Source organism: Neomonachus schauinslandi, chromosome 2 (assembly GCF_002201575.2).
Source record: "Neomonachus schauinslandi chromosome 2, ASM220157v2, whole genome shotgun sequence".
Lineage (NCBI taxonomy): Eukaryota > Metazoa > Chordata > Mammalia > Carnivora > Phocidae > Neomonachus > Neomonachus schauinslandi.
The window spans coordinates 184,091,675-184,106,098 of NC_058404.1; positions in this window are offsets into that span (position 1 = coordinate 184,091,675).

Below are 14,424 nucleotides of genomic sequence, written 5' to 3' on the forward strand. Positions count from 1 at the left end.
ATCCTAAGGTCCTGGGATTGAGCCCTGCATCAGGATCCCTGCTCAGTGGGGAGCCTGCTTCTCCCTCTCCCTCTGCTGCTCACCCTGCTTGTGCTCTCTCTCATTCTGTCAAATAAATAAAATCTTAAAAAAAAAAAAAGACTGTGGTAACAGCTGATCAACTTGGCAATTTTAAATTTAAGTAGATTAATGCATATGTGTATACATACTAGTATGTGTACATGTGTGTTGTGTATCTCCCCTTTCTTTTTTTTTTTAAGATTTATTTATTTATTTGAGAGAGAGAGAGGGTGCCTGACTAAGAGGAGGGGCAGAGGGAGAGGGAGAGAGAGAATCTCAGGCAGACTCCCAGCTGAGTGCAAGAGTTCAACATGGGGCTTGATCTCAGGATCCTGAGATCATGACCTAAGCTGAAATCAAGAGTCTAGGACACTTAACCGACTGAGCCACCCAGGCATCCCTGTATCTCCCCTTTCTTTTTTTTTTTAAAGATTTTATTTATTTATTTGAGAGAGAGAGTGAGAGAGAGAAAGAGCACAAGAGGGGGGAGCGGAAGAGGGAGAAGCAGACTCCCTGCTGAGCAGGTAGCGTGATGCGGGACTCGATCCCGGGACTCCAGGATCATGACCTGAGCCGAAGGCAGTCGCCCAACCAACTGAGCCACCCAGGCGCCCCTATTTCCCCTTTCTTAAATGGTGGAGAACTGTATATGCTTCTCTCCACATTTTTTCATTTAACAAAGTATCCCAGAGATCACTCTCTCTCCCTAATCTTGAGAATTTTAATGTTTTCATCCAATGGAGTTCCCACTCTTTCCAGTTTATCAGCCTTGAATTGACCAGCACATCTTCAATTGGGTCTTCCAATGCACCCTTCAATTATATCATGGATCTTCCCATTCCAGTCCATCAACAGCATCTGGCAGGTGAAAAGTGTTATTTTATGATATTGCCTTTTCCCATCCAAGGGCAAGGTATATGCAAGTATAAGGGTATCAGTTATATCTCCTATACGTACATAAATTCAATTCAATCCCAATTCAAATCCTAACAGGCCTTTTTAAGGGAATTTAGTAAGCAAGTTATACAATTCATAGGAAAGGCAAAGGGACCCAAATGGCCAAGAAAAATTTGAAAAAAAGAAAAACGAGAGAAGCCTTTCCCCTCCAGATATTGGAGCATACGCTGAGAGCTTACCTATAGACTTAGTTTACTGACATAGTTTACTAACATCTGCTCTGGGCCAAAATGAAACAACCAGTGCCCAGATTTAACCTCTTCCTTACACGATGAAATTGCTACACAAAACATACAAAGTAACAGTTTCAGGCGTTGGTCAACAGGTAGCACAGAGAAGGGAAACAAACGAGATGAACCCTAAAATTGCCTGAGCCTACTACCTGCAGAGAATTTCTCAGCTGCAGTTCAGGGAAGAATGCCCAGAGTGATCTCTGACCTGAGCACAGAGTCATTGTCTGAAGAACTGAGTCAAGGCAGCTAGAATTTGCGGGGCACACCAGACAGCCAAGAGCCACATGGCGAGAGCTCCGAAGACCTGCGGAGGGTTCCCTTTGCGGGTTTCAGCCTAGCACTCAGCAGTACAAGTGTATCTGAGTGAGCTCAGGCTGCTGTAACCAAATGCCATACACCGGGTGGCTTAAACAATGAACATGTATTTTTCATACTTCTGGAGTCTGGAGGTCCAAGATCTGAGTACCTGGTCAGGTTCTTGGTGAGGGTCCTCTTCTTGGTTACACCCTCATGTGGTCTTCCTTAGTGCTAATTGAGGAGAGGAGAGAGATCCTGTCTTTCCCTCTCTTTTTAGAAGGGTGTTGATCCCACTATGGGGGGCCCCACCTTCGTGACCTCATGTAACCCTAATTACCTCCCAAAGGCCTCACTTCAAATGCCATCATGTTGGGGTTAGGGCTTCAATATACGGATTTGGAGGATTCAAACATTCAGGCCACAGCAATGTGAATGAGAAAACTACATGAAGTGAGAGAAAGACCACCAGGAAAGATCAGGCAGAGCAATCCCCTCCACTAGCTTTAGGGTAAAGGCCCTTCTGGACCTAACTAACAAAGCATAAAAACAAGCTTTAAAAGGATCAAATTCAAGGCGCCTCGGTGGCTCAGTCATTAAGCGTCTGCCTTCAGCTCAGGTCACAATCCCAGGGTCCTGGGATCGAGCCCCACATCGGGCTCCCTGCTCAACAGGAAGCCTGCTTTTCCCTCTCCCACTCCTCCTTCTTGTGTTCCCTCTCTCGCTGTGTTTCTCTCTGTCAAATAAATAAATAAAATCTTTAAAAAAATAATAAAGGGATCGAATTCCTTCCAAATATCTTAACTCTGCCCTAGAGCAAAGCCCAAAAATATTTAAAGGAACAAAAAATTCCCCACGTTGAACAAGACAACATTCATAGTATTTGCATTTAATAAAAGCTTACCAGACATGCAAAGAAGCAGAATAATATAACTCTTGATGGTGAGAAAAAGGAATCAATAAAACAACCCCAGAAATAACACAGTTGATGAAATTCGTAGACAATGGCATTAAAAGAATAATCCCAAGTTTAAGAAGGTGGAGGAAAGCATGAGTGTGTTAAGGAGGGACATGGAAGCTATAGGAAAGATCCACACAAAATTTCTAGTGACTGAGGTTTTAGAGGCTGAGGCATTCAGTGAATCGGCCTTTGGTGAATTCGCTTTTAGAAAAGTGGCTTTGGGAGAACTGACCACAAATGTAGCCTGGACCTGTGACTGAGAGTGGGGCTAATATCTCTTCACCCTTGGAATGCAAGTAGCACAGCTGGGTAACAGTAAGCCTCTCTCCTCTTGGTGGGGAAACCAGGGTGTGAGCAGTGTGGGCGTTCTTTCTGGGCAAGTTACGAGGAGGAGGAGTGGAGAAAGAGAATGGACTCCATTTGTGGGCATGCAGATCCAAGAGAACAAGAGCCAAAATCCTGGGTCGGACGGCGACTCATTAATCCCACCCAACTGAGAAACACGGACCAGCGGAAGTCAGGCTCTCACTGGGTCAGTGGAGATGGTGAAATCCTGTTCCCTCGTAGTTCCGCATGAGGAAGACTGCCTGAGAAGTGTGTAAAGCTGAGGGGAGGAGGGTGGGGGGAGCTGTCTTCAGACACCAAGTGAGTTTAGGCATTGTGATTGTGCTGCAGTGTCAACTTGGGGGTGATGTGGCTGCATTCTCAAGTCTCTCAGTCTTGATTCCTCACTTTCTGTTCCTTTCTGTTTTCTTTATAGGCTTCCATTAGGGTTTCACTTGCCTCAGTACCCGTATGGGGCTGCCCTGAGCTTCCTACTGCTCTGTTTATAAAGTCATCATGAGAGGAGGAGACACTGGTACAAACTACCAGAGCCTAGAGCAGGGTCTCCCATAGACTCAGGGAACTCGGGCTCAAACCCTGAATGGCCCAAGACTCATGACCATTCTCATGACTCTGAGGCCTGGGCCATTGAGGGCTCCAGTGGGGGTCTTCTCAAGCCAATATTCACGCACTTGGCAAGTTGTCTACAGAGCCAAGGGCATGTGGCCATTTGGAGTCCCTACCCCTGGGAACCTGGATGGGAGCCATGACAATTGGGCTAGGGTGTCCATAGAGGGAGGGGACAGAGGTATGTATGCCACAGGCCATGAACAATCATTTGTATCCTTGCCCCAGATCCCTTCAATGTTAGCACTAGACCTGTTAGCCAACCCAGAGGTGGCCTGACTTCTTGGTGGTGGACCTCAGTATTATTTTTTACCAGCTCGAATGCTTTCTCTGGGGCCTGGATGTTGTATCAGAACTCATGGCTTTACCTATCCCTCTGTGTTGTGTCTCTGCTTCTCTCCTCCTCCTATATATCTTTTCATCTCTCATTCACTCCACCACTTTGGCTGGGTTTTCATCACCACCACTCTTCTGAAACAGCTCACATAAAGGTCATCAATGGCCTCCATCTTTCCCAATCCAGTGGTCAGATGTCTGCCCCATCTTACTTCTACATTCATTTTCTATTGTCGCTGTAACAAATTATTACACACTTAGCAGCTTGAGGCAACAAAATGTATCTTATAGTTCTGTATGACAGACGTTTGACAGGTGACTCACCAGGCTAAAATAAAGGTGTCAGCAGGACTAAATTCCTTTCTGGAGGCTCTAGGGAAGAATCTGTTCCTTTGTTTATTCAGATTATTTGCAGAGTTTGGTTTCCTGCGGTTGTAGAACTGTTTGCTTTGCTGGCTATCAGCTAAGGGTTGTTCTCAGTTTCTAGAGGTCACATTCACTCCTTTGCTCGTTGCCCCTTTCCTCCAACTCCAAAGCAACAGAGGATGGGTCCCTCCCATGCTTAGAATCTCTCCTTCCTCTTCTTTTATCATATCAGTCTGACTGTTCTGCCTTCCTTTTCCATTTTTAAAGGCTATTTGATTACACTGGGACTGCGAGCATAATCCAAGATAGTCTCCCCATCATAAAGTCTGTGAGCTTAATTTCATCTGCAAGGTATCTTTTGTCACGTAATTTAGTAGATGTAGGTGAAATATCCAGAGAATGAAGATCATGGGGACAAAGTCCTGCCTACTACACTGGGCTTCCTAGAAACATTGAACATTTTTTTTTTTTCTTGATATGTCTACTGTTCTTACCAAGGGACTTGGTGTTTTTTGTTTTTTTTTTTAAGATTTTATTTATTTATTTGACAGAGAGAGGCACAGCGAGAGAGGAAACACAAGCAAGGGGAGAGGGAGAGGGAGAAGCAGGCTTCCCACTGAGCAGGGAGCCCAACGCGGGGCTCGATCCCAGGACCCTGGGATCATGACCTGAGCCGAAGGCAGACGCTTAACGACTGAGCCACCCAGGCGCCCCAAGGGACCTGGTTTTGATGGTTGGTCCTTCTCTGTTGCCTTCACTGGCAGATGAAAGGATACCAAGAGGATGCCAGGGACTAGTTCTCACTCATGGATGAAGTGATCTCACCTAATTCCATGGTTTTATTTTTTTATTTACTATTATTTTGAAAAAGATTTTTAAAATTTATTTTGAGAGAGAGAGAGAAAGCATAAGCGGGGGAGGAGGGACGGTAGGGGCAGAGGGAGAGGGAGAAGCAGGCTCTCGGCTGAGCAGGCTTGATCGCAGGACCCTGGGATCATGACCTGAGCCGAAGGCAGATGCTTAACCAACTGAGCCACCCAGGGCCCCTAGTTCCATGTTTTTAAATAACATCTCTATGCTGATGATGCCTAGATTTACATCCCCAGCCCTAAGCTTTAGTTGGAGGTTTAGCTGGAGATATCCTTGCTATCTCCACTTGGAGATGACAAGCATCTCAAACTTAGCATGACTAAAATAGAACTCTTAATTCATCTTAATTCATCCCCTCCAACCCATCCATCACAATCCTACCCACCTTAATAAATAGTTCCACCATATACCCAGTTGGCCAGATGTCCCATATTCTTCTCCTTTCTTTCTCCTTTCCCAAACTTCTTTTGAGACAATCCATTAGCATGTCCTGTGGGTTCTGTCTCAAAACTAGATCCCAAATCCAATTCTATCTCACCTGCTTATTGTCATCATTCTGGATTGAGTCACCATCACTTCTCATCTGGGCTACTTCAGTAGCTTCTGTACTAAACTCCCTGCTCCCATTTTTGCCTTTCCCCTGCGTAGTTGATCCTTTAAAGGTAGCTAGAGTGACTTATTAAAAAGTAAAACAGAAATGTTGCTTCCTTGTTTAAAATTCTTCAGTAGATTTCCATTGAGATTAGAGTAGATCCAAACTCCTTACAATGACCCATGGGGTCCTACACAATCTGGCCCCTGCCTACCTTAATGACCTCAACTCAGCCCACGCCCCCTTGTTCACTACCTCCATCCATGCTGGTCTTTTCCTATTGTTACCACACTCATACGAACTTCATTCCTTATGCTCACTCTTTTATCTGCCTGGAATACTCTTTTCCAGTCCTTAAAAAGACTCCATATTGCAATGCACATTCTAAATAAATGACTTTTATATCGTGCTGTTTCCCCAATAGGTAGAATACATAGGCTGAGAATCAGAAGGTGGGAGAAGGAGATCCCCACCTTCCTTCACTTCTAATGGTCCATTTTGGGAATTTGCACTTCCCATTCCTGAAACTCTGGATTCTGAATAGTTAAGAGTCCTAAAAGGAAATACTTCCACCATGGCTGACAACTGTGCTCTTGAAGCTCTTCATGCCAAGGAGCCTTTGCCTTGTCTAATGCAACTTCTAAGAGAAGACTTTCTTAACTACCTTCTCAGTAGAATCCCTCCCACTTCTAGCACTTCTAGTCATTCTCTGTCATACTATCCTGTATTATTTTCTTCACAGTACTCATCAATATCTGAAATTATCCTATGAATTTCTTGCTCATTGTTTGTTACTCTCCACTGGAATATAAGGGCCACAAGGGCAGGAATCTTTTCTATTTTGTTCATCACTATAGCCTTAGCATCCAGAGCAGTTCTTGACATATAGTTGGCGCTAAGTAAATATTTGTTAACTGAATGAATGAATGTGTATGTGAGACGTTCAACTTTCTGACGAGTCATCTAGAAAGTGTTTGGAGGTTGTTCATATTGAAAATAAGGAAGCCAACTCTAATATCTTAAATTAGCCTTCTTGGGAAGCAGACTCTGATATTGAGATTAGCACACAGGAAGTTTATGAGGGAGTACTCTGGGGATCAACACCAGTGGAAAAGAAGGGAAGAAAGTAGGATTGGATAGAGAGAAAAGTGTGGCTGTGATAGTCCCTCAAAAGGCCAAAGTCAATCCCAGTGGGGACCTCAAAGCTAGGATAGCTCTTCCAACTGGGTCCAGATCACAGTGGGTGGGACCAAGACTTACATTCCCATAATAATCGGTTATTAGACATAGGTTACCCTGGGTAGGAGGTGTGCAGAGACCAGCCCTGCGGTAGGTCTCAGGGCTCCAATCAATAGTCATCGCTTCCTTCTTCTACTGGCCATCTATTTTAGCCTTACCCTCAGGTAGCACCTTTTGTGCTCCTGATGACTTACCTGGTAATAAAAACCAGACCTTCGGGGGGCCCCTGGGTGGCTCAGTCGGTTAAGCATCTGCCTGTGGCTCAGGTCATGATCTCAGGGTCCTGGGATCGAGCTCCATGTTGGGCTCTCTGCTCAGTGGGGAGTCTGCTTCTCCCTCCCTCTCTGTCTCTCTCAAATAAATAAAGTAATTAATCTTAAACAAACAAACAAAAACTCCAGACCTTCAAATCTTAAGGGTCCGAGTCCCTGGTAACTATGCCATTCTCAGGCTGTAGCTACTACATTTGTATATTTATTATCAAAATTAGAAATGAGAGTACTAAGAGGTGCTCAAATGGATCACCTGAGAGGAAGACATCCTCTTTTTTGTGTAACAGCAGCTTTAATCTCCTCCTGGTGATCAAGGCCAATTACCTTTGCCAGGATGGTGATTCCTCTTCCTGCCCTCTGGTCCCTTGGCATGAGGAGCTCCGAGAGCACAGTTGACAGCCATGGTGAAAGTATTTCCTTTTAGGACTCTTAACTATTCAGAATCCAGAGTTTCAGAAATGGGAAGTACAAATTCCCAAAATGGGCCATTAGAAGTGAAGGAAGGTGGGGATCTCCTTCTCCCACCTTCTGATTCCCAGACCTATGCATTCTACCTATTGGGGAAACAGCACCATATAAAAGTCATTTATTTAGAATGCGCATTGCATTATGGAGGAAGGCATGCCATCTTCATAAGATGTTGTCTCTGAGCCAGGTATTCTATCATGCAGGTTACTTCTGGTTATTGCAGTATGTGATATGAGCAGTGTATCTCCTGGTCGTATGTCTGTTCCAACACTTCCTCTAATGTTGAGTAGGTCCCTTTGTCTGACACCGTGGTATATAGAATCTCACAATAGAGGATTAAACATTCCATGTGCTTGGATAATGGTACTGGCTGAAGGATTTTGGATAGAAAAAGGAAATCCATACCTAGAATTTGTGTCTATTCTTGTCAAAAGGAATGGCTACCTCTTCTAGGGGTGATAGTATCTGATGTAGTTTTTCTCTTGGAGGGATTGTATCATATTGGGCATCCAGCATTGGTTTCTGTTGTGAAAAGGTTGGATATTCAGGGCTGGTGGTAGCTAGATCAGTCTTGTTAAGTGGGACCCATGCTGTTGTATCCACAAATAGCTTCCAACCCTGCTACCATGACAACTCCATTCACGTGGCCATCAAGCAAGCACTGGAGTGGCTGATGACAGAGGCCTATCACTGGATGGTATGTGGTTTGCTAGCGCCTCTTCTATGATGGCTATTCTTTGATGGGCATTGGCCCATGAAATAAAGATCATCACACTCTGTGCCCATTTCCTTATGTTCATCTGTGTGGCTTTACCCTAATCCTCATTGTCCTCCAATCTTCCAAGCTTTCTGCTTCCACACCCCTGGCCAGATGGCCAAGTTATTCAGCATGCCCATGAATCCCTGTGTGTTCTCATTTTAGGCCACTTCTCTTTCCACACAAAATGGCGAATGTTTCAAGATCATGCTGAATGACGCAGCCGTGCAGGCACTGCTGAGTCATTTGTGATCCATCTCAGGCTTTTCCCTCTTACATCAACTGATCATTGAGATGTGAGATGAGCAGTGGTCTACTGGTAAATATTTAACAACCAGCTTACTGAAAAGGAGAAAAAAATATGTGATTTGTAGCATTCGCTCATTTTCATGGTATAAATACTTCTACCATGGTCAATTTCAATTATCCATGTCATGTCAACAGGATGGTAACATTCTTGAAAATTTAACAATGAGCTCTCATGAGCCAGTACAAACTGGCCCCAGCACAGCATTAGAGCTGAGGGAGAGGGGGCGTCTAACAGTGGTGGTTGATTGAGCTACATGCCTACTACCTGTGCTTACACAGCTTGCTTGTGCTCTCTAGTTTTATTGATGTCTAATCCTAGAGGTACCTCTGCCATCTGGTCCCATCCCACCTTATGGCTTGGGGAATGTGATAGAACCTAGCACATGAGGGGCAGTTCTAGTGTCTTGGTCACTTGATGTTCAATGATGAGGTACCTGTCTCAATCAGGGCTTGAGAGTACTCCAAAAGCTGTTTTTTGAAAGGTGTATAATTCTCTGCTGCAGTTGATATGGCTTTGATCCAGAACCTATGGATCTACATTGTGATTCTCCAACTGGGGTTACAGAAAATCCACATGTCATCTTTTTCCATCACCGACACCCCTAATACTGTAGGATCTGCTGGGCTGTATGGTCCAAGAAGCCAGCGGTTTGCCCTCTAGCCTGGACTTGTGGCAGTCCTTTCTTACTATGGACCCCCGGAAAAAAGACATCCATATGTGTCACCTGGTATGTGAGTTAGAGCAGTACTTTTGGGAGCATATTGCTTCCAGAACTTGAAGAGACCTACCTAGCAGGCACTGTGCTTCCTTGTACACGATGGCAAGGAAGAGATGTCCCCGCACAGCCAAGATCACTAGACTCTAAAATATTACTTATGTGGAAGGCTCTCTCTCTCTCTCTTTTTTTTAGAGAGGGGCGTGGGGAGGGGCAGAGGGAGAGGGAGAATCTTATGTAGGTTCCATCCCCAGCACGGAGCCCAACACAGGGCTCCATCTCATGACCCTGAGATCATGACCCTGAGATCATTACCTGAGCCAGATGCTCAACCAACTGAGCCACCCAGGCACCCTGCTCCTGAATCTTTTAAGGTTTGTCTCCCTCAAGAGTGCATGTGAATTACCAAGGCCTCCAATCTCCTAGTCACTGTTTATTTGGTCTAGCTAGTATGATGTCATCAATTTCCCAGACCACTGTGGAATTCTGTGGGAGGTCCAGCTGGTTCATGTCTCTTTAGACTATGTTATGACAGAGGACAGCAGAGTTTTAACATAGCACTGGAGCAAATCTGTAAATGAATACTGTTGCATGCTCCAAAGGAAGGTGAATAGTTTCTGATTTTTTTTTTTTTTTGATAGGGATAGAAAAAGTCAATTTGCCAGATCATTGCCACATACCACATACCTGAGTCCATCTGCTCTAGCAAAGATGACACACCTGACAGAGCAGTTACATTTGGGGATGCTATTGAGCTAGGTTAGTGATAGTCAATTGCCATTCTCCAGAATCCGTCTGGATTTTGCAGAGGCCTGACCAGTAAATTAAATGGAGGTATGACATGGACTACCACCCATCCATCTTTTAGATCTTTAAGGGAGGCAACCATTTTTACCTTCTTTCTCTCATTTCTTTTTAATGTGGTAAAATATATTCAACAAATGGTTACCATTTTAACCATTTGTAAGTATATAATTCAGTGGTATTAAGTATATTCACATTGATGTGCATGTACTCATTTCTAGAACTTTTTCATGTTTCAAATGGAAACTCTGTTACCCATTAAACAAGAAATCCCCGTTTCTACCTTTTCCCACCCTTGGCAATGACCACCATTCTACTTCCTGTGTTTATGAATTTGACAACTGTAGGTACCTCATATGCGTGGAATGATATAATACATGTCCTTTTGTGTTTGGCTTATTTCACTAAGCATAATGCCTTCAAGGTTCATCTATGTTGGACACGTGTCAGGTTTTCATTTCTTATTAAAGTTAAATAATATTCCATTGTATGTATATACCACATTTTCTTTATCTACTCATCCATTAATGGACATTTGAGTTGTTTCCACGTTTTGGCTACTGTGAATAATGCTGCTATGAACATCAGTGTACAAATGTCCATTCGAGTCCTGCTTTCAGTTCTTTGGGTACGTACCCAGAAGTGGAATTGCTGAATCCTATGTTAATTCTATGTTTAATTTTTTGGGGAATCACCATATCGTTTTCCACGGTGGCTACCCCATTTTACATTCCCAACAGCAATGCACCGGGGTTCCAGTTTCTCTACATCCTTGCCAACACTTGTTTTGTTTATTATAATAGCCATCCTAATGGGTGTAAAAGTGGCTCCTCGTTGGGGTTTTAATTCACATTTCCCTGATGATTAGTGATGTTGAGCATCTTCACATGTGCTTATAGGTCATTTGTGTATTTTCTTTGGAGAAATTTCTATTCAAATCCTTTGCCCATTTTTTAAGTCATTGTCCTTGTTTCCCTGGGTTGATTTTGTAACTGTTTTCTATTCATTATCTTCTTTGGTCTGCCTTCTCTGGTTTTCACTGAGTGTTTTATATGGTTCCATCTTATCTCCTCTCTTAACATGTCGATTACACTTAAATGTAGTGGTTGCCATGTATACTGTCTTGGTTCCTGTGGTACCTGTGAGCTACGTTCTACATCTTCTTTGCGGTAGGGTCACCTTCCAATATTATTGGCCCTAGAATGTCCCTGGAATATTATATGTTGTGGCTTCACTTTAATTATTACCTAGTAATCAGCAGGGGAAGTGTATGAGATTATTATCCTGAGATAAGTGCATTATTATCCCACAGAGAGGAGGCTTTTCATTAATTCACAAGCAAGGAGGATGGGGAGGAGTGGGGCATCTGGGCAGGCTCAGCAGGGTGAAGGGAATTTAGGGATTCAAGACTGAATGAACCTAAATGTCCCCATCCCATGTGTCACAGTTCTGCTCTTTCCCAACGAGGGTCTTGACCTTGACATATCACCCCTGCCTAAGTGGAGACTTTAGTTTTTGCAAGTTTCCACCTGGCTTTCGTACTGTTACGTTTAAGTCCTGGGACTGGTCCTCAGTTTTCTCTGTCTTCCCACTGCAGGAGATGAGAACCTCTTTACATGCTCCCAGAAGGTCTTCTGGCTTTCACACTTCATTTTGAATTGCAGAACTACCACTCTAATCATTGTTACCTCTTCCCAGCATCCATTCCATTTGGCAGTAGCCATGTAATCCTATGTGCTTACGGATACTATCTCCCCTGTACTTTGACAGCAATGCCTGTTCTTTCATTATACACCACATGCTCTTTCCTATTACACCACAGGTGAAACTTTTAACAGTTGCCTTGCTTTCTTGTGGTTGTTGTGTTTTACCCATCACCAGTGACTCACTGTGGCCCTGTGACCAATGGCCAACCCCCAAATGCAATCAGAGTGTCTGCTCTCTTGGACCATTCCTAGCACCAAATCTTCTAAGTTGGGTTCCATGAAAAGTAAACTGAAGCAAAGATGAGTGTTCAGGAAGTTTATTAAGGAGTACACTTAGGATCAACACCAGTGGAAGGGAAGAAAGGACAGTAGGATCAGACAGAGTGAAAAAAACGGGCTGTGACACTGTTATATAATACTGTTCCTGGTTCCTGAGAGGTAACTTCTAAACCCTTTGAATTTGCCAAGTAATAGGATTGTCTTTGCCATTTACTAAAAGGGTCTGGCCCTTTTAGCACTTATCAGCTGTAACAAACCACATAGCTTTTTTTGTATTTAGCTGTTTAACGCCTCTCTTCCTCTGGTAAGTGAAGGCAGGAACTATGGCTATTTTGTTCTCTCCCGTATCCCCAGAACTAAACTCAATGCCTGACATGTAGGTTTAATAAATACTCATTGAGTGAATATGTAAATGAAGTAATTAAGAATGATAATAGTGATAAAGTATAGTGGTTAATAGTGTGGCTCTGTAATTAGGCTGGGTGCAAACCTTCCAAATCCTAACTTGTCCATGAAGAGCTCCGTAAATGAGTCCTCCCCTTGCACAGTGGACAAACTTCAGTTTATCAGTCCACATTGAGTTTGCCAGACTGGTAGAACTTATCCTCAATAACCAAACCCTAGGAGAACAAGGTGGAATAAGAATACTATTTATCAGCTGCAGCAGCAGAGCATGGCACTTAAGCACAAATACTATCTGGGAATCCCAGAAGGGTCATCTTGACCACAGTACTTGCCCTGTTTGTACATCAGTTTCCTCACCTGTGAAGGAGTCTAACTCATAGCATCTAGCTGAAAGCTGTTGTAAGGGTCAGGTAGGTTAAAATGTATAAGAAACAGTGTCTGGTACCCAGTAAGTTCTTTATATGTGTTTGCTATTATCATGATTATTTATTAATTTAGGTTGGAAGACATCTCTGGCTGGACACCTGGAGCTGGTTAGCTGCATAAGATATTCCCTCTAGGTGAATAAATTCATGCCATAAGCAAATAATAGATCAGAGGGTTGTCTAGCAGAAAAAGAGATGGTGTAAAGGAAATATTCTCTGGCATTTCCAGGAAGCTATAGGGATCTGGTGGGTGGCTCTTCTCTATTCTACGGTGGATCATCTAGGCACAGAACTCTGCCCCTCCCCAGCACTGTGAACATCCTGGCAGATTCTGGCCCTTTGTTCTCCTTATTATAGATTCCAGAAAGGCCACTGTCTTTTGGTAAGTATGGCTTTTCTTCATTCAGATTACAACATGATTACAGTATAGTTTTTAGATATATCCTAGGCCCAAGGCAGAAGCATCATCATCTTGATTTCAGTCCCTCCTTTACCAAGTCTCCTTGCACATACATTTATGACAGGCTGGTGCCTCTTAGGGTGAGGCACTTTTCTTTTTTTAAGATTTTATTTATTTTATTTGAGAGAGAGAGAGCAAGAGAGAGAGAGCATGAGCAGGGGGAGGGGGAGAGGGAGAGGGAGAAGCTGACTCCTCACTGAGCAGGGAGCCTGACGTGGGGCTCGATCCCAGGACCCTGAGATAAAGACCTGAACCGAAGGCAGACAATTAATCCATTGAGCCACCCAGGCATGAGCGAGGCACTTCTGCAGGTACAATTCTAACCTTTTCCCTCACTATTTCTCCAAAATTTTAAAGTACTTAATAGTAGCCTTCAAGCTGGGAAACTGACATGCCCTGGCGGCAGAGATCCACAAAAGTCGTAAGTAAGAGTCATTTCACCCCAACAATTTGCTATGGCTTTAGGGACAGCTATTACGACTATGTGACTTATCTTCCTCAGCCTTAGTGTCCACATTTATAGAATAACACCTACCTTGCAGCGTTACTGTAAGATTGAGGACAGAAGTAGGGTTAATACTGTGGAATCACATAACAGGCTCATAGAGGGAAAAAAAAAAAAAGAAAATTATGCCCTTACTGTCAATTTTTTCTGTTCCAGTAAAAAACATCTACAGAGCATGTTGCCTCTGCTGGGTTAAAAAAAGGGCAAAATGGATCATGGCAAGTCTTGATATTTTCTCACCTCAGTTTCCTTAACATAATTGAAAGGGTCCGGTCAGTGGCTGCAAGTTCAAGATTGGGAGTTACAAAATACTGGATTCCAATTCTGACTCCGCCCCTTATCAGCTAGCTGTATGATCTTAAGTAGTTTCTCAACCTCTCATGGTGTCAGATTCCCCTAAAGCCAGGATAATAAAGATGGATAGCCTTTCTTCTCTCTCAATTTTCTTTCTTCTTTTTT